Source organism: Mchenga conophoros, linkage group LG13, assembly GCF_057382185.1.
Source record: "Mchenga conophoros isolate Kocher_MC1m ecotype Shallow Benthic linkage group LG13, M_conophoros_male_GT1.1, whole genome shotgun sequence".
NCBI lineage: Eukaryota > Metazoa > Chordata > Actinopteri > Cichliformes > Cichlidae > Mchenga > Mchenga conophoros.
The window spans coordinates 16473384-16493114 of record NC_140538.1 but is presented as its reverse complement, the minus strand read 5'-3'; positions in this window follow the sequence as shown (position 1 = coordinate 16493114).

The window sequence follows — 19731 nt, the reverse complement described above, 5'->3', positions numbered from 1 at the left end:
ATCAGAGGGGAATATTTCATATTCCCTCCACTTGTTTGTGTTTGCTATTGTTTTCCCTCTTATATACTGCACAAGGTTGGTGCAGTGTAGCTCAAAAGTAACGGACAGTTGTTAGTCATTTATTTCACCTCATTAATTGAGATGGATATATAAAGTAGATAGTAAATAAAAGTCATTAATAGTGCGCTGCTGCCTTCTTTGATGTCAGAACTACATGCTACACAGATATAGCTTATTTTTCCGCGCCATCTTCTTATCAGATTTTACATGAATCATTAAAATATCCATAAAGCTATTCTGACATTAATCTTTACCATTCATCACTGAATACCCACTTTCAATCTACCATTGGGCTATGTGGTGGTAAAGAAACAATGCTACTTGTAAACCTTGCAAGGTTTTCACCAGAAATCTAATTTCACAGTGGAGCCCTAATTCATCGCTCCCAGAAAAACCTCTTTCATCAAACTTTGCATATGAGCAGCCAAGTGATGCACAAGCTCTTAACGGCATGCTTTGCCTCCTTTGGTGAGTTGGCCAACCAATCCATCTTAGTGACTGTGCTCAGAGCAGAGGAGTGGGCAACCGATGCTCCCGTCACTGGGCTCCTGCGGGAGATGGATTGGGGCTCCATCGCCCACCTCCAGTCCGGTACCAGCCCAGTGGCACAATCTGGACCTCAGTGTTGAGAGCCACGTGGTGGGCCTTGTGGGGCTCTATGAGGGGGCTATGAGAGGCAGGATGGAGGATGCTGTGTCTCAGTCACTCATGTAGAATCCAGATCCTCTGCTCCACAGGAGGTGAAGCTGGACCTCCTGTTTGTGTTCCACAGAACAGAGTGAGGGTGTCCAAGTCATTGCCTGCCTGCACAGTTGCTAATGCAGGCATTTCATCTATGACAAAATGTCACGCAATAATGTGATCATCAGCAAAAGAAAAGAAAACTAACTGACATACATTGACTTGTTTAGCATATTAAAAGGGAGAAATCACAATCTGCTGAGAATATGTGACCTTCATCTTAAGTTATGTCCTTCAGTGGCTATTAGTCACTGAACTGTCTGACGGAACAACAAATACAATAAATGATAGCCCTGATTCCTCTTAATCTAATACATCTTTTAAATGTACATCCACGCTTAAAATAGCTTGTCCTTCAGCAGGAGGAGGAGTTTTGTTTCATCCTTTCATATCGTTCATCATGACTGACTTTAGAACTGAAGTGAAAGCTTCTTTTATTAATCACAAAGAGCTCAAGTCAAGGCTTTGCACTCCGTCGCTTGCATCCAATTTACAGCAGCGATAATTCATGCTATGCTAAACATTTCTTGTAAAATGTCACTTTGTGTTTGTAATTAATTTCTAAATTAATAAGCAAAATTCTGAGTTATGGCATCAAACCCTTTAAAAACCTTGGTCACTAAATAATGCATCAAGGCGCCACCTGGATTGATCGAGACGATAACAAGAATGTGACTTTGGGAAGATGTGAACCCTTCAAGGACTTGGCAGGTTGTTTTGAGTAATGCAACAAAGCTGTGGGCAAATTAAAGATGATCTTTTATTCTTTGAAGAAATCTTTGACAGTAACAAATAGAAAAAAGTGTCTTCACTCCCCTCTCTTGATTATTAGTACTGTCATTCACTCCTTCTGTTCCTAATCTCATCCCTGACCAGGGTGGCCTGTACCATAGGACTGCAATCCATGCTTCCATGGAGGGAGCAATGTTTTAGGTTACCTCCTATATGGAGTATCAAGTGTCCCTCATCTAAAGCAAGCTATGGGCTCTTGATCAAAAGGAGACTAAAGAGTGGGGAAGACACATGGAGTTTTCCTGCAGCACCGAGCTTCAGCCATGAGGGCACATACACCTGTCACATACCAAACAAGTGCATGAATCTCAGCTGATAAATCACATCCGCTCCGTTACCTTAAAACTTTACTAGAAAAGTTGTGCTAGTTCTGCTTTAGGTGGGAAGCATGAGGGATGATAATTAAAGTAACTATTACAATGTAAACTTTAAAAACGTTTCATTAGGAATTTTTCCTTCGGTGCAAGTGACCCATCTCCGTTTCTTTAGTGCCACTGATGGCAACATCCATAACCTGTCCTCTGATATTTCATTCCCATACGGGAGCCATGAACCTAAGATGTAATCGATACACAGACATACAGGCCTCCTGTGTTATTACAAGGGGGACAATGTCTGCTCAGCTTCCCGTGCCGTTACACAGTTCAGGCTTCCAATTAACCTGAGCGGATCCCCATGCCAATCATACAGGGCTTCTATCGACAAGCTGCATGAAAAGAATAATGTTGTTAGGATGATGTAGCTCACGGTAGGAGGGCTGCTTCTCCCCCCTCCCGCTACTGACAGGGATAAGTGTTGTAGTCATTTATCACCTCCTCTGTGGTCACTGAGGGGCCAAACAGGGCTGCATGTCCCTTACACTCTTTTTTCGGTGGACCGCGGTACAAATGTGCCTGATTACAATCGTAAAGCATGGAAATGGGACTGAATTTCAGTGTCAGTACCAAAGGCTTTGCACATTCACCATTCACATGAATCACTTCATACCGAATAACAGATGAAATAGTCTGATTTTGTAAGCTAGTGAATTTGGCAGATTAAGTAGGATTTTACTGAATCAGTAGCAAAAACTGAGCAAATAAGAAGTTGATTTAAGGGATAATTTTTCAGCTTTTTTAGCCTCCATTTTCTCTTCATGTTTGAACCCTTCGCCAGTCTTTTACCTGACATGTTGATGTAATATATACATTTGTATAAAATGTGCATGTATTGTTTTAAAAAAAAAAGTTCGGCTATTATCCAGAACATCTGGAGTTTGGCAGTTTGTTCCAAAGAGAGAACAGCATCCAAACTGTATTACACTATCAAAACCATATAGTCCATAAGTAGTGAACATACCTGCTTATTTGTCAGCAGGAACAATTTTTATAAATCTTGTCTGAAAACAGATGTGCCGTAACTGTTGAAGTGGGACGAGAGATCAATCCATTTATTTTTTCCCCCCGTCTACTGAGAGACAACATACAAATTGAGACTGTATCTAAGTTACAACAGCAGCCAAGTGTGGCCTACTAGGATTTCAGGAGTGATTGAGAGTGTGTTTCGATGCTCAGGGCCAAACTCTAAAAGCATTGTTACATTGACAAGGCCGACGCAAAGGAAGAATGTCTCTCTACATTTACTCCCCTTTTCTTGGACCACGCTGCCACTAGCGACTCTGATATTGATTATTGTGAAACTAAAATCAGCTCAAGGAGCACAATCATTAAGACAAATGCAGTTCCACTCAATGCCAAATGCACAAGGACCTGAAACTCTTACTACAGGACTTCAGAAGGTACACAAAAATCCTCTGTGCACACAAGTACACACAGTGTATTGTGGCATCTAAAAGGACCGGAAAACCCAATTTCCATGGATTTTTTTCTATTAGTTTAAGTTAAACACTAAAAATTAAAAACACACAAGCAAATGAACTGATGTGAATACAAGTATCACAGTGAAGTGAAAATATATAAGAATTAATTTTTATTGTCCTTGTTATAAAATGGATTAAATTTATTTTTCACCTCAAGATTCTACACACAATACCCCATAATGACAAAGTGAAATAAAGTGTGCTTGAAATCTTGAAAATGTATTATGAAGGGCATCTGGTATGAAAATCTACTAAAACACCTTCACCACAATCAATAAGGGAGCAGCTGAAAGTAACTTTATTGGTGCCATAATACTCTTATTTCATGCAAGTATGACTTGGATCAGAAATAAAGATAATGATATGATCTGCAGGAATTTATCAAGTGGTTCCAGTAATCAGCTACCTTTTCTTTCTTTCTTTTTTTCCTAAAGTTGACATAAAACACAAACTGGAATTTTTTTAAGCAGTCTAACACAGTTGACCTCAATCTGAAGATGACTAGAACACAGAAATCTGCATCATCCAGTGTGCTCCCATGTAGTTCCACATTATTGTGTGCCACGGTTTCATCACAGCTCCAGAAAATGTAAAAAGATGCACTATGTAGGATGTACAGTATATTATGCACATTAGTGTGAACAATGATATTCCAAAAGTTTCCTCATAACCACGATCAATTTTTCTTGCTTAGCGCAGACACAGCTCTGAGTTGAGGATGTCAGCGCAGACTTAATGTGGCCCCCGTACCTTTAAAACTTTCCATTTGTTATGTTTGGTCATCCCATTAGTTGCCATTTATTATCATTAGTGTGATAGAAGCCTCTTCCTTGCAGAAGCAGGAAAAAAACTACATTTTCACATTAGACAGAGCTCCACTGGTGCATCAGATTAATGTTCCTTTTCACAAAAACAGAAAAAGCAGGTGTAACATGAACTAGCCATATGACTATTTCATTATGCTGTCTGTTTATTTGCTTCTTCCCTTGATTGTCAGTTAGTTAGTTCCTCTTTGGTGGAAGTGCATTTTAACAATATGTAACTGATGCTTTGATGTTCAAAAGTAGCCTCTATGTTGACTAGTGGGCCAACAACAGGTTAAATTACTTAATGCCTCATATTTGATCTGAACTTATCACTGTGCATGCAACAAAATGATTATTTAAAAGACACCTGACTGATTTGATCAGTACAATAATATGCAATTTGCATAAGAAAACATTGTTCTAAAACTTAGAGAAGTTAAAAAAGCTGGAACATCTGCGAAAGAGAAATAAATGAATGATTGTCCCCATAGATTTTAACTACATTTTAAAACAGTGAAGACTATACTGAATCCATCTTGCTGGAGTGGGCAGGTCTGGATGTGTCGGCCTTAGGTTCATGTCCCTGTCCTGCCCAGTGTGAGTGATCAGCAGCGTGGCCCCTAGCAAGCAGGACAGGTGTGTCGCTGATTCACTCTGTATTACATGGAACGTGATTAATGGTTTTCTTAATGTATTCACGGCAGTAATAGAAGTCCCTCACGACTAACCTTGCATAAAAATGCAAATGAATAGAGACAAACTGCCGAAAAAACACAACGGGCAGGGCTAAGCCCGGAAGCCTTGGGAAGTGGGTGTGCATATTTCTTTATTTCATGGAGAACAACTTAAAATTGTAGATTAACCCTTGTCATGTTGGCATAATTAAAGATCCCAAGGAGCCATAAGAAAAATCCAGGAACAGGCTATTGAAAATACTTTTTATTTTGTTTAACTAACTTAAGGACTTAAGTTAACTTTAATTAACTTAAGGACTTAAGGACTTTGTTATTGTGAGACAGTACAGGATCCTTAATGTGCTTGTTATCTATATATTTGTAAAATGATATGATTACTAATCGTAAAAAGCATCTGTAACAAAAGAATTGTTGTAATCACTTCAGGTGTATAACATGAGTTATGTGCTCTGTTTGTATCCATAGTATGTTTAGTCTTTATGACAATAAGCCACCAAAAAAGGCCATAAAGCATGTCTAATAACTCAACTTAAGTTGATTTCTTGGTAAAGATGAACTTCACAGACTTCAAAAAGTTTATAACTAAGTTCCTTCCTGTCTTTAACTATATCAATATGTATTTAAATATAATCGGAGAAACTTGTATTAATATTCATGATTTTTTAACGCCAACTGCAGGTGCTAACGAGTTAGAAGTGAATGAAAACACGTATAAAATGTCCATACAGTTAACATAGACAAAAACAGGGATGTTGTTAAAGCATTACTCATTATGGAAGGCTTAAATGCTAAAAGTTTTGCACATTAGACATATTTTAGTCTCATAGGGAAAATAAATAAATAAATAAATTAGTCATGTGATCATGAATCCACAGGAGTCCAGTGACAATAACAGTCTTAGTCTGATGGCAACAGCTACACTGGAACGCTAACATTGAATAATAAATATTTCTGAAGTTTTCTTGACAGAGTACATCATGATTGCTGAGGCAGTCTGTTCATCAGTAAGTCCCCCCCCCCCCCTCTTTTATCATCATAAATAATGTTGATTAATTAGCAAGTCAAAATCACTGAGGATAATCCATGTAGAATACATCACTGTCAGGAGAACTGTTGAATATTGCATTTAGACCAGGAGCATTTTAATTACAGAAGTCTTAACATATTAATTAGGACTCGGAAGGAGCATAACATTTAGAAAACCTGAAAAATTACTTTTGTACTGAGAGTTTGAAGTATGCCTGTTTTAGTTTGTTTTTTTGTTTTTTTTCCAATTGTCAGTTCGCTTCTTTGCTATCTCAGTAACGTCTCGAGGGAATTTCCTTAAAATAGGCACCAAGATTCACTTCTGCTTAAAGATAAACTGATTAGATTGGTTGTAAGAGATCATGGTTACTGTAACTCCCAAAACTCTTTTCCCCGTAACTGAAGAATTTAAATGAACACAAATGATGTTAATAAAAAAATATAAGTATCTCAAGTATTTCCAAAAGCCACATTCACTGTGACATCTTAATGTTCTTGTGACAAAACAACACAGTTTACAACACCGTAAAGCCTATTTTATAGTCACTGCAGTGGTTGTGATTGTGATTGTGATGTTTGGGGAAATGCCTGACTTGTATTTCCTGAATGATAGATGTCGCCGGTCAGAAAAAAACATCAGTGTCAACACAGAAGTCGAAGAGTATAAATAGCAGGCAAAGAAGTTTTTTTCAGGTTTTCTCCAGAAAGTCTAATCTTTCCAGCTGTGTAGTCCGGGAATTTTTGAGCTCCTGTGCTGACAACATTATTGAAATGTGGCACCATTATAAAAAAGGATTAAAAAAATGAAGAGGTACACAACAAACTGAAGCAAACACAGCAGCATTTGTGACGTCGATTTTGGTGCACAATTTTGGATGACATTGGCAAACAAAAACTAGGCGGAGATTCTAATCATTTTTATCCTTTGTTTTTTTTTCCCGGCTGCCCACCTTAAAACTGATGTCATTGTCCTGATATGTGTTTGAATCATCTGTAGCTTTACAGTTTATAGCTTCTTTAAAGAAATCATCCATATGTGGAGAAGTTTCTACGTCCATGTATAAACTCTGCAGTATTTTTGTTGTTTTTTTCATGCCCAGCTCATGAGCCATGACCAGCAATGGGAGAGATGCAGATTTAACCAGAACTTTCAAAAAACAAGCTATTAATGAACAGCTGGATGAGTGTTTGTATATCCAAAGTCAAGCAAACTGATAAAATGGTGATCGGTGGACAGACAGAGAGGAATGGCTGAGGCAGCCATTTCTTAAATGCTCCAGGGAGACCAGGTGCTCTCAGTCATTAACTCCTCCTACTAGTAACCTGCAAGACAACACGGAGGGTCAAACACAGGAAACCCTTACAGCAGGTCCTGGGCAAGACAGAGAGCAGTCACAACACACTGATACAGGAGACATGTAACAGGACAAGAACAGCAAAGCTCAATAAAGCCACGTTCAATTAAAGAGAACATGAATGATGAGGTAATACAGTAAAGTATTGTCTTATGTTTCCATTTCTGCCAATTACTGCTTAAAAGAAAACAATGTGCGTAAAATTATATCTTATTTAAGCTAAAATATTGACAGTGTTATTGTTTCAATTACAAATTTGGTTTTGCAAAGTGCATTCATGCCCCATGCTTAGCAAAATATATTGTACTGTAGTTAAGCACTTTTAGCCCCTCGCTGCCTGAGTAATTTTCAATTATGCTCTGCATTTTCTGTCAGTATTTAAATATTTCATTTATCTGTATTCTGATGAAGCCCTGTTAACGGCACATTTTTTGGCCAGCTCCAACCTTCTGCTACTTCTACAAACAGTACATGTCTTACAGGCACTTATCTACAGCCAGTGAATTGAATAAATCATTTGAATTCGCCTTTATATGCAGCAGGCTTTCTGCTTGAATGAAAAAAAATAGTTGCGCCCTTCCCAGTCTGTTTCACTCACAATGTTTGAAGGCTGACACATGTCTACACAGAAGGCCAACATGAGAAGTACTTTAACAAATCAACAGCAAAAGGTCATTTGCATTTATTTAAATACTCCAAGCTAAATTAACAATCACTGTAGCATTGTGCAAAATGCTGGAAATTGTAGGCTGGAAAAGGCTTTTCTTTGTTTTACAGGCACACGAGCCTGAGTGAGACATAAGATGATGCACTGCCTGTGGAGGTAGCTGGATTGATTTAGGTAGGAGCATATCTCCTTTGTCAGATTCACGCGAGGCAGATGACTTTAAACCACAGCTGAAACACCCTCTCTGTAGGCACAGCCTTAAAAAGTAGGAATCGCTTTGTAATAGGTCTGAATTTATTAATCTTTCCAAGCATGTCTCACTGTTTTACGACGCCATGACACATTCATATCAGCATTCATGAATCCAGGAGCCAGCATTTTAACAGTGGAGCCCATCAGAACCAATCTCATCAGATGATGTGGGGCTGAGATGAATATGGCATCATATGGTACTCTGTGTTCCGTAACGTGTTAATGCAGAACAGTACCTCTCTCGTTGGCTGCTAATGTGGAATATACTGGAGGTCCAACAGAAGGGCTGTGACAGCAATAATTGTGATATACATTGAAGAGAAGAGAAGTTTCAGGTGTGATGCCATTGAGAAACATCCTAAAGTTGAAAATAAAGATTGATGTCTTCCACTGCTATTATTAATATATTGATGGTCCTGTCAAAACATTACAAATCAAATTTTTTCCTCCTTATTGATACATTAGCTCAGCTAATTGATGAAAATCCTGCAAAACCCCTTCATTTTCCCCCTACATGCTATTTGTCTACCATCTGCTCCACATCCCTTGGGGATGGTCATGATAGGTTAAAATCACTGCTGACGAGAATCTCGAATGCTCACAAGTTAAGTTTAGTACCACTAAACTTTTGTACCACCAATATCAGTATCTGGTGCAAAGCAATAACGCAACTTCAAAATAAAAGAAATAGAATAGAACTTTTTGCTGTAAGTACATTTCAAAATATGTAATAGACACTTTATTAGGTACACCTTGCTAGTACTGGATGGAGAACTATCTCAGTTCTTTCTGGCATAGAGTCAACTAGGTGCTCTAAACCCTGCTCAGAGAATTCCGTCCAAGCTGACACAATAGTATCACATTTGTCAGCTACACATTCACCACATTCCAAAGGCGCTCCATCAGATTGAGATCTGAGATCATTTGAGTATAGTGAACTAGATTTCATGTTGAAGGAACCAGTTTGAAGTGATCTGAAATGACATTAAGCATCATCCTGCTGGAAGCGTCCATTAGATGATGGGTACAATGTGGTCAAAATGGTCTAGAACAACACTCAGGTAGGCTGTGGTATTTGAAAGATGCTCAGGTGGTACTAAGGGGATGTAAAAGAAATACCAAAGATGGATCCATGCATTTATATTATGTACATCAAATTTTCACCCTACTGTCTGAATGTTGCAGCAGAAGTGACAGCAGAAAGGCAACATTTTTCCAACCTTCTTTTGTCCCATTTTGGTGAACCTGTGTGAATTTTAGCATCAGTTTCCTGTTCTTAGCCAGTAGAAGTGGGCCTCAGTGTGGTGTTCAGCTGCTGCAGCCCATCTGCTTCACAGTTTGATGTGTTCTGCATTTGACTTTGGATGTAACGAGTGGTGATTTGAGTTTCTGCTGCCTTCCTATCAGCTCAAAGCACTCTGACCTATTTTACTTTTTTTTTTTTTTTTTATCATTCTCTGTAAATCCTAGGGATGGTTGTGTGGGAAAATCTCAGCAGATCAACAGTTTCAGAAATATTCAGCCCAGTCTGTCTGGCACCAACAACCATGACACATTCAAAGACACGTAAATCACCTTACTTCCTCATTCTGATGCCGGTTTGAACTTCAGCAGGTCGTCTTGATCATGTCTACACGCTTCATTGCACTGAATTTCAACCATGCGACTGGCTGATTAAATATTTCTGTTAACGAGAAGTTGAACAGGTATACCTATTAAGTGTATTTGTTGCCACATGCTGACATTCAAATTCTGCAATGGCTTTTAATTTGAGTAAATTAACATTGTCAGAAAAAGTCTTTACATAATTGATTGAAGTATTTGTGTAACACTTGGTAAAAAGAGTTGACTTTCTGATAAAATTAATTTTAGGAAATTATGACTCGAAGGTCAACAAGAGACAATATCATATGACTGAAGATATATTATTAATGCCCACATTTAATCTCTCTGTAATCATGACAGGAGCCGATGTGAAATGAACTGTAGCCATTCTCCTTGACCACTTCGTAGTGGTCAGCGGTCCACATCCAGGAGACTAGATTGGATTTATTGCTAGTGGGCCAAAGGTAACAAATACATGCAATATAAAGGTGTAGATGGATGCCATTATCACTGAATGGATTTTGTGCCCATCATGAGGTTCAATCACATGGAATAGATTGATACTGCAAGCAATACTTTCATATTAGGCTTATGTACTCTATTTTAACTGGACAGCTCAGTGACTAGAAGGCAAAACAGGAAGTGTTTGAGCCAATCATCATGTTAGCTAAAGGGAGATTTTAGGCCAAAAAAACCCTCTTCAATTAATAATTTCTCTCAATGTTTACATTAAAACAAAGAATTAAACAGGCCAAACTCAAAGTGTTTTGATTACTCAAAAACCATTATAACCACCAGAGGTTTCACTTGGCTGGGGAGGAAATATCTTCATCTCATCAGCAGGGTCGGCTGGAGGTTCTGGGAGTCCTCGGAGAGATGGGATGAGGTTATGAGAGGTCATGTAGAACAGCTCAGTGTGACAACAAATCAGAGGCCACCCCTCTGGTCTTGGTCACATGAAACAAAAAATGAAACAAGAAGATGAAACTCACACACAAACCTCAATGGGAAAACTCCATTACCACGGATGTTTCTGCTGCATAAGTGACTTGTGGCCTCATTCTGACATCATAAAAAGAGAAAGAATCTGACACAATTGCTCATTTTGTTTCAGCTCTATAATGTCTTACTTGCTCGATTGTTTTTAAAAATTCTCCTGCAGAAGCTCATTTTACTCTAATCTTTTATTGGGAAAGTAAAGAAAACCTACATATATATTTTAAAGTGTTTGGTAATAGATTTTTAATGTTCATTTGTCTACGCCCTGAAGGCCTGGATCTTTGACATTTGAAATAATTGTTGTTCGAAGGATCATCACCAGGGGAGGGTTGTGAATAGTGTAGGGACGATTTGAGTAAATGACTGTGTCAGACTGTTTATTTGTAACATGATTGCCTCGGGTGCTGCCGGAGGACAGCTATTAGAGGGTCTGGCCATAAAGAGATAGAAAGAAAAGCCCAGCGATCACCCAAAAGTTAGCACTTAATGTGACAACTTATCAGACAAAAGCTCCCCACAGAGAACGGGGAAATGAGAGAGAGAGGGAAGGCGGGAGGAAGACATCATTGCCCACGGACAGAACAATATAATATGATGATGAAGAGGAAACTGTATCATAATCATAATTATCTGAAGCGGCTGCAGTGTCAAATATCACATGAGACCCAAGCGTTCCCCATATGTTTTAACATATTGCACAAAGCTGCCCAATGCATGTTGGCCTGAGGGGAGGCAGAGAGCAGGGGACGTCCAGCCCTGTATTTAATTAAATGACTTCAATACCCCGTGCCTGCGGCAGGGCCTCAAGTGTAAGTATAAGGGTCTGTAAGAGCTGCTAAATAAACACTGCCTTTCCCAGTGGGCCTGAGATCATGAGAGGATGCATGTCATTCTCAAGATGTAAACACATCAGGAGGATACTGAATGCAATAGGAGCCAAAATAAGAGGGGGCAGACAAAGAAAGGGTGGCTGTGTGGGTGTGTGTTCCTATTGTTTTCAATATCAAGTTGCTATAATAATTGAAATACAATGATCAAACGAAGCAATATAGACAAAGAAAGCGATAAAATTGATGCCTTTTTTTTTGTTGCAGGGAATAAACAGCTAACCTTGGGTGACAAATATTAAAAAATTCAAGACTTACTTCAATATTTTCTTCTTTTTTTCATTCTATGGCAATCTACCAGTTTTTCAGTCTCTTCTAGCCAAGTGCTTAGTGTTCATATATTATTGTAATGTGCTACAGCGAGATTTGACGGCATGACACATGATTTGCTACATGATCAAAACCAGAGGGAAATACTAAAAAGCACAAACATGTTGGAAAAGGCATCCTCGGGAATCTTCCGACATCTCAAGTCTCCTTGACAACTTTGGCATGGCGAAAGAATGCTTGTAATCTCCTCTGGCGGGGACGGATCCTGGGGCTCAGGCCGGCTGTGGAGTGGACAGTCCTATTGTTGCTTAAAACCTCAAAGGGGAGAAGGAAGATAGGACAGCAAGCAGGAGGCCAAAAGAAAAGACTTGAAAGGAGAGGACCGTGGAAGCAGTTAAATATAGAGCAGGGATCGATGGATTAATGGTGGGGCACTGACGGTAAGGAGCATGTAGCAAATTCCTTTAATCCTCATCATAAAACCTGGTATCTGTCAACTTGTACCTGCGGTAGCGTTTCTGTAATATTATAATAGTTTTAGTTTGATTAGGTTTCAATGGCTTTCTGACAATGAAATTAGCAGAGATTTTTATTTGTAAAAAAAATCTCCTTCTTGCTGGATGTTAATGGGGTTTTTAGGCATGAAGTTTACTTTCTACTATTTCATAGGAGATGAAATGAAAGTAGTGTGTGTAAGCACAGAGTTAACAAACAGAACTAAAAAGTAAAGAGCAAAAAAAGCATTTTAGTTATCTATAATTAAGAAATAAAAATGGAAAAGATATTGTATGCTTGCAAAACTAACAAAAATAAATAGACCAGATGTGTTTGGTGGATATCTTTAAGGCAACAGCAGTGTCTACATTACTATAAGTCTTTTTATTTTACTTATTCAGAAAGCCTTACATTTTACCACAAACAAACACATCCATGCAATAATATAAAACCAAAAATTAAACTGAAAGGACACAGCCTGAACTGGAAAATTAATTAATTAAGTAGATGTAATTTAAAAAAAAACAATTGTAATCAAAAATATGAAAAATACATGCAATATAAAACAGTAAAAAACTGGTTTGAACAGAGCTGAGTGGGAGGGACCGAGTATTTTGGAGATTATGTTAAATCAAGGCCAGTTAGGAGAGGGGGTGGAGCCCAAGGCCAGACAAAGACTGAAAAGGATGTGCCAGTGGCATTTAAATGGGCAAAAGAGTGAGGAATAAAACAAAACGTTTAAAAAAAAAAAGGCAGGCGAGAGGAAAAAACAGAGTTTCTCCTCCATGGCTGACACTTTTTTCTGGGTCCTCAAGCAGATGCTGAGGCAGATGGTGGTGAATTAACAGAAGATGGGAGAAGAAGAAATGGAAAAGCCTAAAATGGGCCCACGGAGGGCACACATTAAAATATTGTGTGAGTTTGTGCATTTGTGTGTACACGCATTAGTGTATGCATTTGTGTGTTTGTGTGCAGAGTACGCTGGTCCAGAGGAGAGGCTGTTAAACAGTATCTCAGCTGGGAGGACTAAAGAGGATGGGTGGAGGATTCCCAGTCAGAGATAGAGCTCGCGATAATAATCACAGGCGTGAAATTACAATGCTGATATTTGTTGCACCCCAGGGTGCGGTACGGTGAGGCTATCGGAGCTTGGAGAGCCCACATATCACCAGAGGCCTGGGCTGGCTGACGGTCATCAATGATCAGAAGAGCGGTCCCTCGCCCACACCTCTGCTCGCACAAAGAATAATTTCAGCAGAGTCACAATGCAAAACAGCCTCATCTGTGGTGTTTATGTTAAAATGCCTGTGCTTTCATTTTTTCTGAATTTGTGTTCACAGCAGTAGTCATGAAATCAGGCTTTCAGTGAAGAAATTAATAAAATAGGCTATACAAAATCAGATGCTGTGATTTTACTGGGCTGTAAAGCTGTGATTATCACGGCTAATCCGAGCACTTTCCAGCACTCTCTTTTAAAATTATTGCAGTAAAATTAAACTAATGCAGAAATAATACCGTGTTTAAAAGCCTAAATGGTTACTTTATCAGGTGCGCCGGATTACATCTGTTACTGCCTTGCAGATGTTTACTGTTCTTTTGACTTGAATCAGCCCCCTGCAGGAGATAGGACTGATTCTATGGCACACAGTCAAGTCTGATTTGTACATCTGTGGCTGAAAAAGGCAATTTGACAGTTTAACAGAATCACATTTTTAAATAAATCAGTGGGTTCTAAGTAGATCCAGACTCATTTAAAAAACATTCACTTTTAACTATGACTGCTCTTAGATTAGACTGACTTTTTAGGAACCTAAAACAGAGAGCCTGTATGCAGAAATCTCCAAGATTTTCTTTCACTGATCCTTTTAGAAAACTATGATACAGCCACCCATGTTTGCTTCTTGGCTTATCAGTCTTACTAGTCATAATAGGTCAGAAAATTACACCTAAGGTAAAGTAATCGCTGTGATTTTTTTCTTCTTGGCTTTGTACAGTAAATGCCACATTGCTATAGTTGCTTCTACTTTATTCTTCCCATCGTATCTCTGCCATATACCAACATTTCTGCTTTGCAACAACTCCTAAAGTAGATGCATGATGCACATGATGATTTCCCCTCTATGGTGTAAAGGAATAATATTTCAAAATATGTATGTTAAACTCTTTACCCTTATAGGAAAGTAGACACAGCGCTCTGCCTATTTGACAGATCTTTCAAAAATGCATACATTTATTTCAGGGTAAAAATGAATATAAATAAAATATAAAATATTTTTTCAGGGTTTGACGAATGAAAACTGAGTGTCATCGTTGCAGTTTTCAGCATATATTACCATGGAGACATCTGCATCTGTGTAAGTTTTTGCTGACTTCTGATAGTTGCTGCAACTTTCGGCATGTTGCCGTGTAGGGTAGCGCTCCCTGCCTGTTCAACTCGTTCAGCTCTCAAATCAGAAGCAGAAAAGTGGGTGGACGTATTTCAGCCAGAATATTCTCCTGGCCAAGAGCCAAGCTCTGACAAGATATGACACCACATTTTCTCCCATTCACTCAGTGAAGGGGGGAAAGAAGCTCATTTTCATGTCCATCATCTCCTGCTCTTGCCACTGCCTCTGTGAAAAGCCCAGCCTGCCTCCCCCATTTCTGGGGTGAAAGTGAAAAGTAGATGTGTTGTCAGGGCAAAACTGATAATGGTTGTGGGACACAGACTGATCCCAATTGCCCTGCTTTCAGCCCCTGCCACCCCCATGGTCCTTGCCACTAAAGGGTTCACTGACAGATGGGACGGGGCACTGTGGGACAGAGTGCTGATCTGGCATAAAAACACAGCAGAACAGGCTTTTTTCTTGGCACCACAGGCCTGCGCAAATAGTTTACCATTTAGACCATTACAGGCTGTGTTCGGCCTTGCCGTGTAGATACTTTGAACTTAATCAAAAGTTCACATTTTTAGAAAGACAAGATGTTTCATTTACAACATTATGTAATTGAACTTTAAAAGATCACTCCAAACTGATTACACAATTTGATAAAGGTGCTGGAAAACCACTCACTGTTGAATTAAGTTCAACGTTTGCCTATTCCCTAATTAATTTATGTTGAACTGGGGAGTCATGCCCTTTGAAGTGACTCCTTTAGTTTAAGGAGTCATTCAATGTGACATTCAATACTATATTCCAAACTTAAGGACCAAAGCCTGCTGAGCACAGTACGTTTACCCCACTGCGTTTAATTTCACCCATTTGTAAAGTAGCCGAGTGGCTACAATGCATGGTGGTTATTACTTCGCAGGCACTATTCATTCAGATAAGTATCACCTCTCAGCAGAGGGAGAGATAACTCGAGGGGTCTCTCACCAGAAGGAGCAAAAAGTGAAGGTCATTATAATGTCATCACAAGTTATCCTGCTGACCCCGAAGTCACAGAGACTGAATAATGTCCTCTGGAGCACAAGAATAGGACATGAGGGCAAGAGGAACAAAGAAAGGGACAGTTACAGAGAGGAAAAGAGACATGTTGACAGACAGGAATTGAGCAGAGGGAAAAAAATGGAAATAATAACATATTACAATAACATATTATTCTGTTTATAATGAACGATCCTGCTTTGGATCAGGTAATATATAAGCTGCCTGTTAGATTTATACCAGAGAGAATAGGTTGGTAAAGATGCACTTTATCTTCAGACATGAAAACAACCCTACCGCTCTGGCACAATCCCAGCAGGAGCTGGGGGGGAAATTGCCGTTTTTACATTTCTGTATCATTTTCCCATAAGGAATACGGATAACAAATGAAATATTCAACCCGATTGTCTGGTTTATTCCTTTTATTATCCACAAATATCAGGCTGGCAGTCAAAGAATGACTCGCCTCGTCTAGGGGTCCCTTCCCACTTGGGGCCTGACAGCCTATCAAGTCTCCACGCATAAATAGGTCAGGATTGTGTGAGCACTTCAGTACGTTATATTTTAAGGTTTTCACCTTGCAGAATCACTAAACAGAAATTGAAAATTACAGAGAAGATGAATTGCTGTGAACAAGAAACCAAATAAGCAAGATCAAATCCACACAAGAGCCTGTAGATCCATAAATAACAGGATGTTGCTCCTCATCGCTAACATGTCTCTCCAGCATGCGTTTTCTAAGCAGAAGTGTGCGATCCTGCTGTGGCAGAAGCCCGCGTGTCATCTGGTCGCAAACCAGGAGAGACAGATGCCCACTTACAGCACCGTCGTAACACAATGAGTCTCATCAGATATTAGTAATTGACCATTAATGAACTCCTCGTGATAGCCCACTGAGGAATACACACAAAGGCCCTGGGGACCATGTGGCAGCGGGAGAAAGGGCCTCATGGTATTAACATACTCCCAAGGCTACAAGAGGCTTTTAAATGGCCAATCAATACAGAGCATTCGTTCATCATGCCCTCTGAGGGACCCTAGAGGTGTTTGCCGTGTGTTGAGAGAAGAAAAGGGAGAAGTGTGCTGTCAAAAGCCCTATTCTTTGTGAGTGATGAATGTGAGAAACCAAACATGAGCTTAATTTGTCGTTTGCGGGGGTAATTTCTTATAATCTATCAAAGAACAAGCTCACACCGGTACTCAAGCTCTTCTCATGTCTAAGAAGCCTGTCTTTTCAAAGGGAACATCAACATTTTAACCGATACTGTAAAACCAGGACAAGGACATCACAAATATCATGTGACATTTACTGTACATATCCCATTAGATAGCTATGAATAAAGCCAGACTTCCTCTGCGCCACATAGTTTTACTCTTAATTTTCTCATTTGTGTTATATGGCACAATGAAATGGATATCATTATATAGAATAGCACTATCATACAAATACCATGCTGTGTCCTTGAAGGCAGCATAATAAATGGTTCATCACTGGCAACCAAATGGCAAGACAAATTTATGGCTACTGATCTCTTCTCATCATCAGAGCAAAGTACTCAGTAAAATTTCATTGTAACTTCCAGGGAAATAAATAAATTTGGCCCTTGACCTTGAAGAAAAATCACCTCCCACACATCCAGCTTGACTTGATGGACCCCTCTGCCTCTTTCACACCCCCCTTCTCTCTCTTTCAGTCGCCTCCATACATCTTACCTTCTTTGTCACTGTGTCCATAGGCTAAAGATGGGTATCGCACCTTCACTAGCTCTATACTTCGACCCCCTGAGATTTGTGCAAGCGAGTGTTTCTGTCTCCTCTGTCTCTGCTGAGACCCCAACCCACCCCCGCAAGGAGCAATGATAGAAAGATAGGGGGAGTGCGAATACAGAAGATCTTCAGGGAGGGACTGACAGAAGAGGGAGAATATGTGGAGTGGGGTTGGAGGAAGAAGATGGCGAGAAATGACAGGAGATTAATATGCAGAGGGTCTCAGTTTAAGTCAAGAAAAAAGGACAAAAGTAGAAAACAATAAAGGGAGCAAAGCCCTGGATGCTGGGCATCTCTGAATTAAACACATAGCTGTGGGCTAAGGTGCTGTCAGCCTGGGTGCAGTGACATTCCTGCCTGATAATCTGCCCTGCCATAAAATTAGAATAGCAAATACCCCACTGACAGAGATGCATGTCCTCCCTCTCTTGCGCCACCATAAAAAACTCCTGCCAGTGTCTTGGAATGCCACAAACTTCAATTTAAATTTACTGCGCCGCAAAAGGAGAAGTGATATGCATTCGAAAATTTTAATAACCTATTAAGTTATGACTTCAATTTCATTTTATGAATATTTTCCTTGGGGAGCGCTGCCGTCGCAAGAGAAAGACAGAAATTTAAAAAAGATAAATAGTGCCATTAATCTATAACATTGCGCTCCCATTATTCTTGAAAATGAGAAGTTATTTTTGCTCAGATCGTCACATAATTATCTCCTTATACTTGACTTACAAGCCAGAAAATGACCATGTTTGAAAAATTTGAGGACTGTCTTTTGTTTCAGAGGGAAAAAAAATCATAATTTGTCTTAATATATTGTCTATCTGACAAGGAATATTTGAAGTTGATTAGGCTTCAATGGCTTTATTATTAACAACTACTGGTTCAGTAGGAGATAAGTACTCCACGTCTGACATGCTGTGAGATACAATTGCTCCAAAGGTCAGTAAGCCTGCTCTATTTTGAAAGATCACTAAACTATAAATTCTCCAACATCATTTATAGTCCAACATCGTGCTTTACCATTTAAACTGCTTTTAAGCTGCAAAACTATTAAACAACTCATCTCAACTCCACTTTGTGGAGGGTGAATGTGGGAGTGCAGCAGGGTATAATAGCTTTAATCTGTCTGTTGTTTGTCTCATGGGCATTAAACACCATCTTGATATGAGTGAGACTACAGTGCACACAGGAGGGGGTCCTCATAATATTTAATAGGTCATCAAAGGGAATGGGGGGTAGACTGCTGACATTTGCCTGGATAGTTAGGAGAAACCCCAGGAGTTGTCATATGACTCATTACCAGAGCACAGTCGACTTGGTTGCATCATCGTTCAAAGAGGCTGTCTGGCAGAAAAATCATAATCCAACACATATAACTATTCAAGTCACAATGGCTCCATTAAGTAGCATGAGATTTTGATTCTTGTTTCCACCCTGAAAATAGAGACTAATCAGTTAATAAAATTCTATTACTGCCACCATGAATGAGATAGTTGCTGTCATTAGTGTGGAAAAACCCTGTGAGTAAAGCGGCCTGAGCTGGTGCCATGCTGCAGCTCAAACGAGGGCTTTCCACAGACAGATGCGGGCAGGCTGTCTCGCGGCTGTGTCTCTGTTGGCGTACCACTTCCCCTGCCAGCTACCTCTGGTCAAAGTTTAAAAACTGAAGCCTACCAAGATGATGAAAGGACATCATTTGGAGCTTCAAGATTTTCCACAAGAGGGAAAAAATGAAATGTGGTGAGCGGGACAGCTGCTGACCTCCTCGGGCCTCCTGGACAGCAGGTGTCAGAGAAGCATGGTGAGAGTCAAACTTAATGAGTACCCCGCAGTCTATTTTATACTTAAATAGCCTTTGGATGTATTTAGATTGACACAAGAGAGGCCCATTTGTGAAATAATGAATCTAAACATTGCTGTTGTGAGATGAAGCTCTTGATTTTAAAAATTGTGGGAAAAATCTGCCTTTTTTTCCTCTTTACATTCAAACACTGCATAAGCACAACAGGTCATACTTAAGAAAATTGTTGTTTTTCTTGGGCTGTC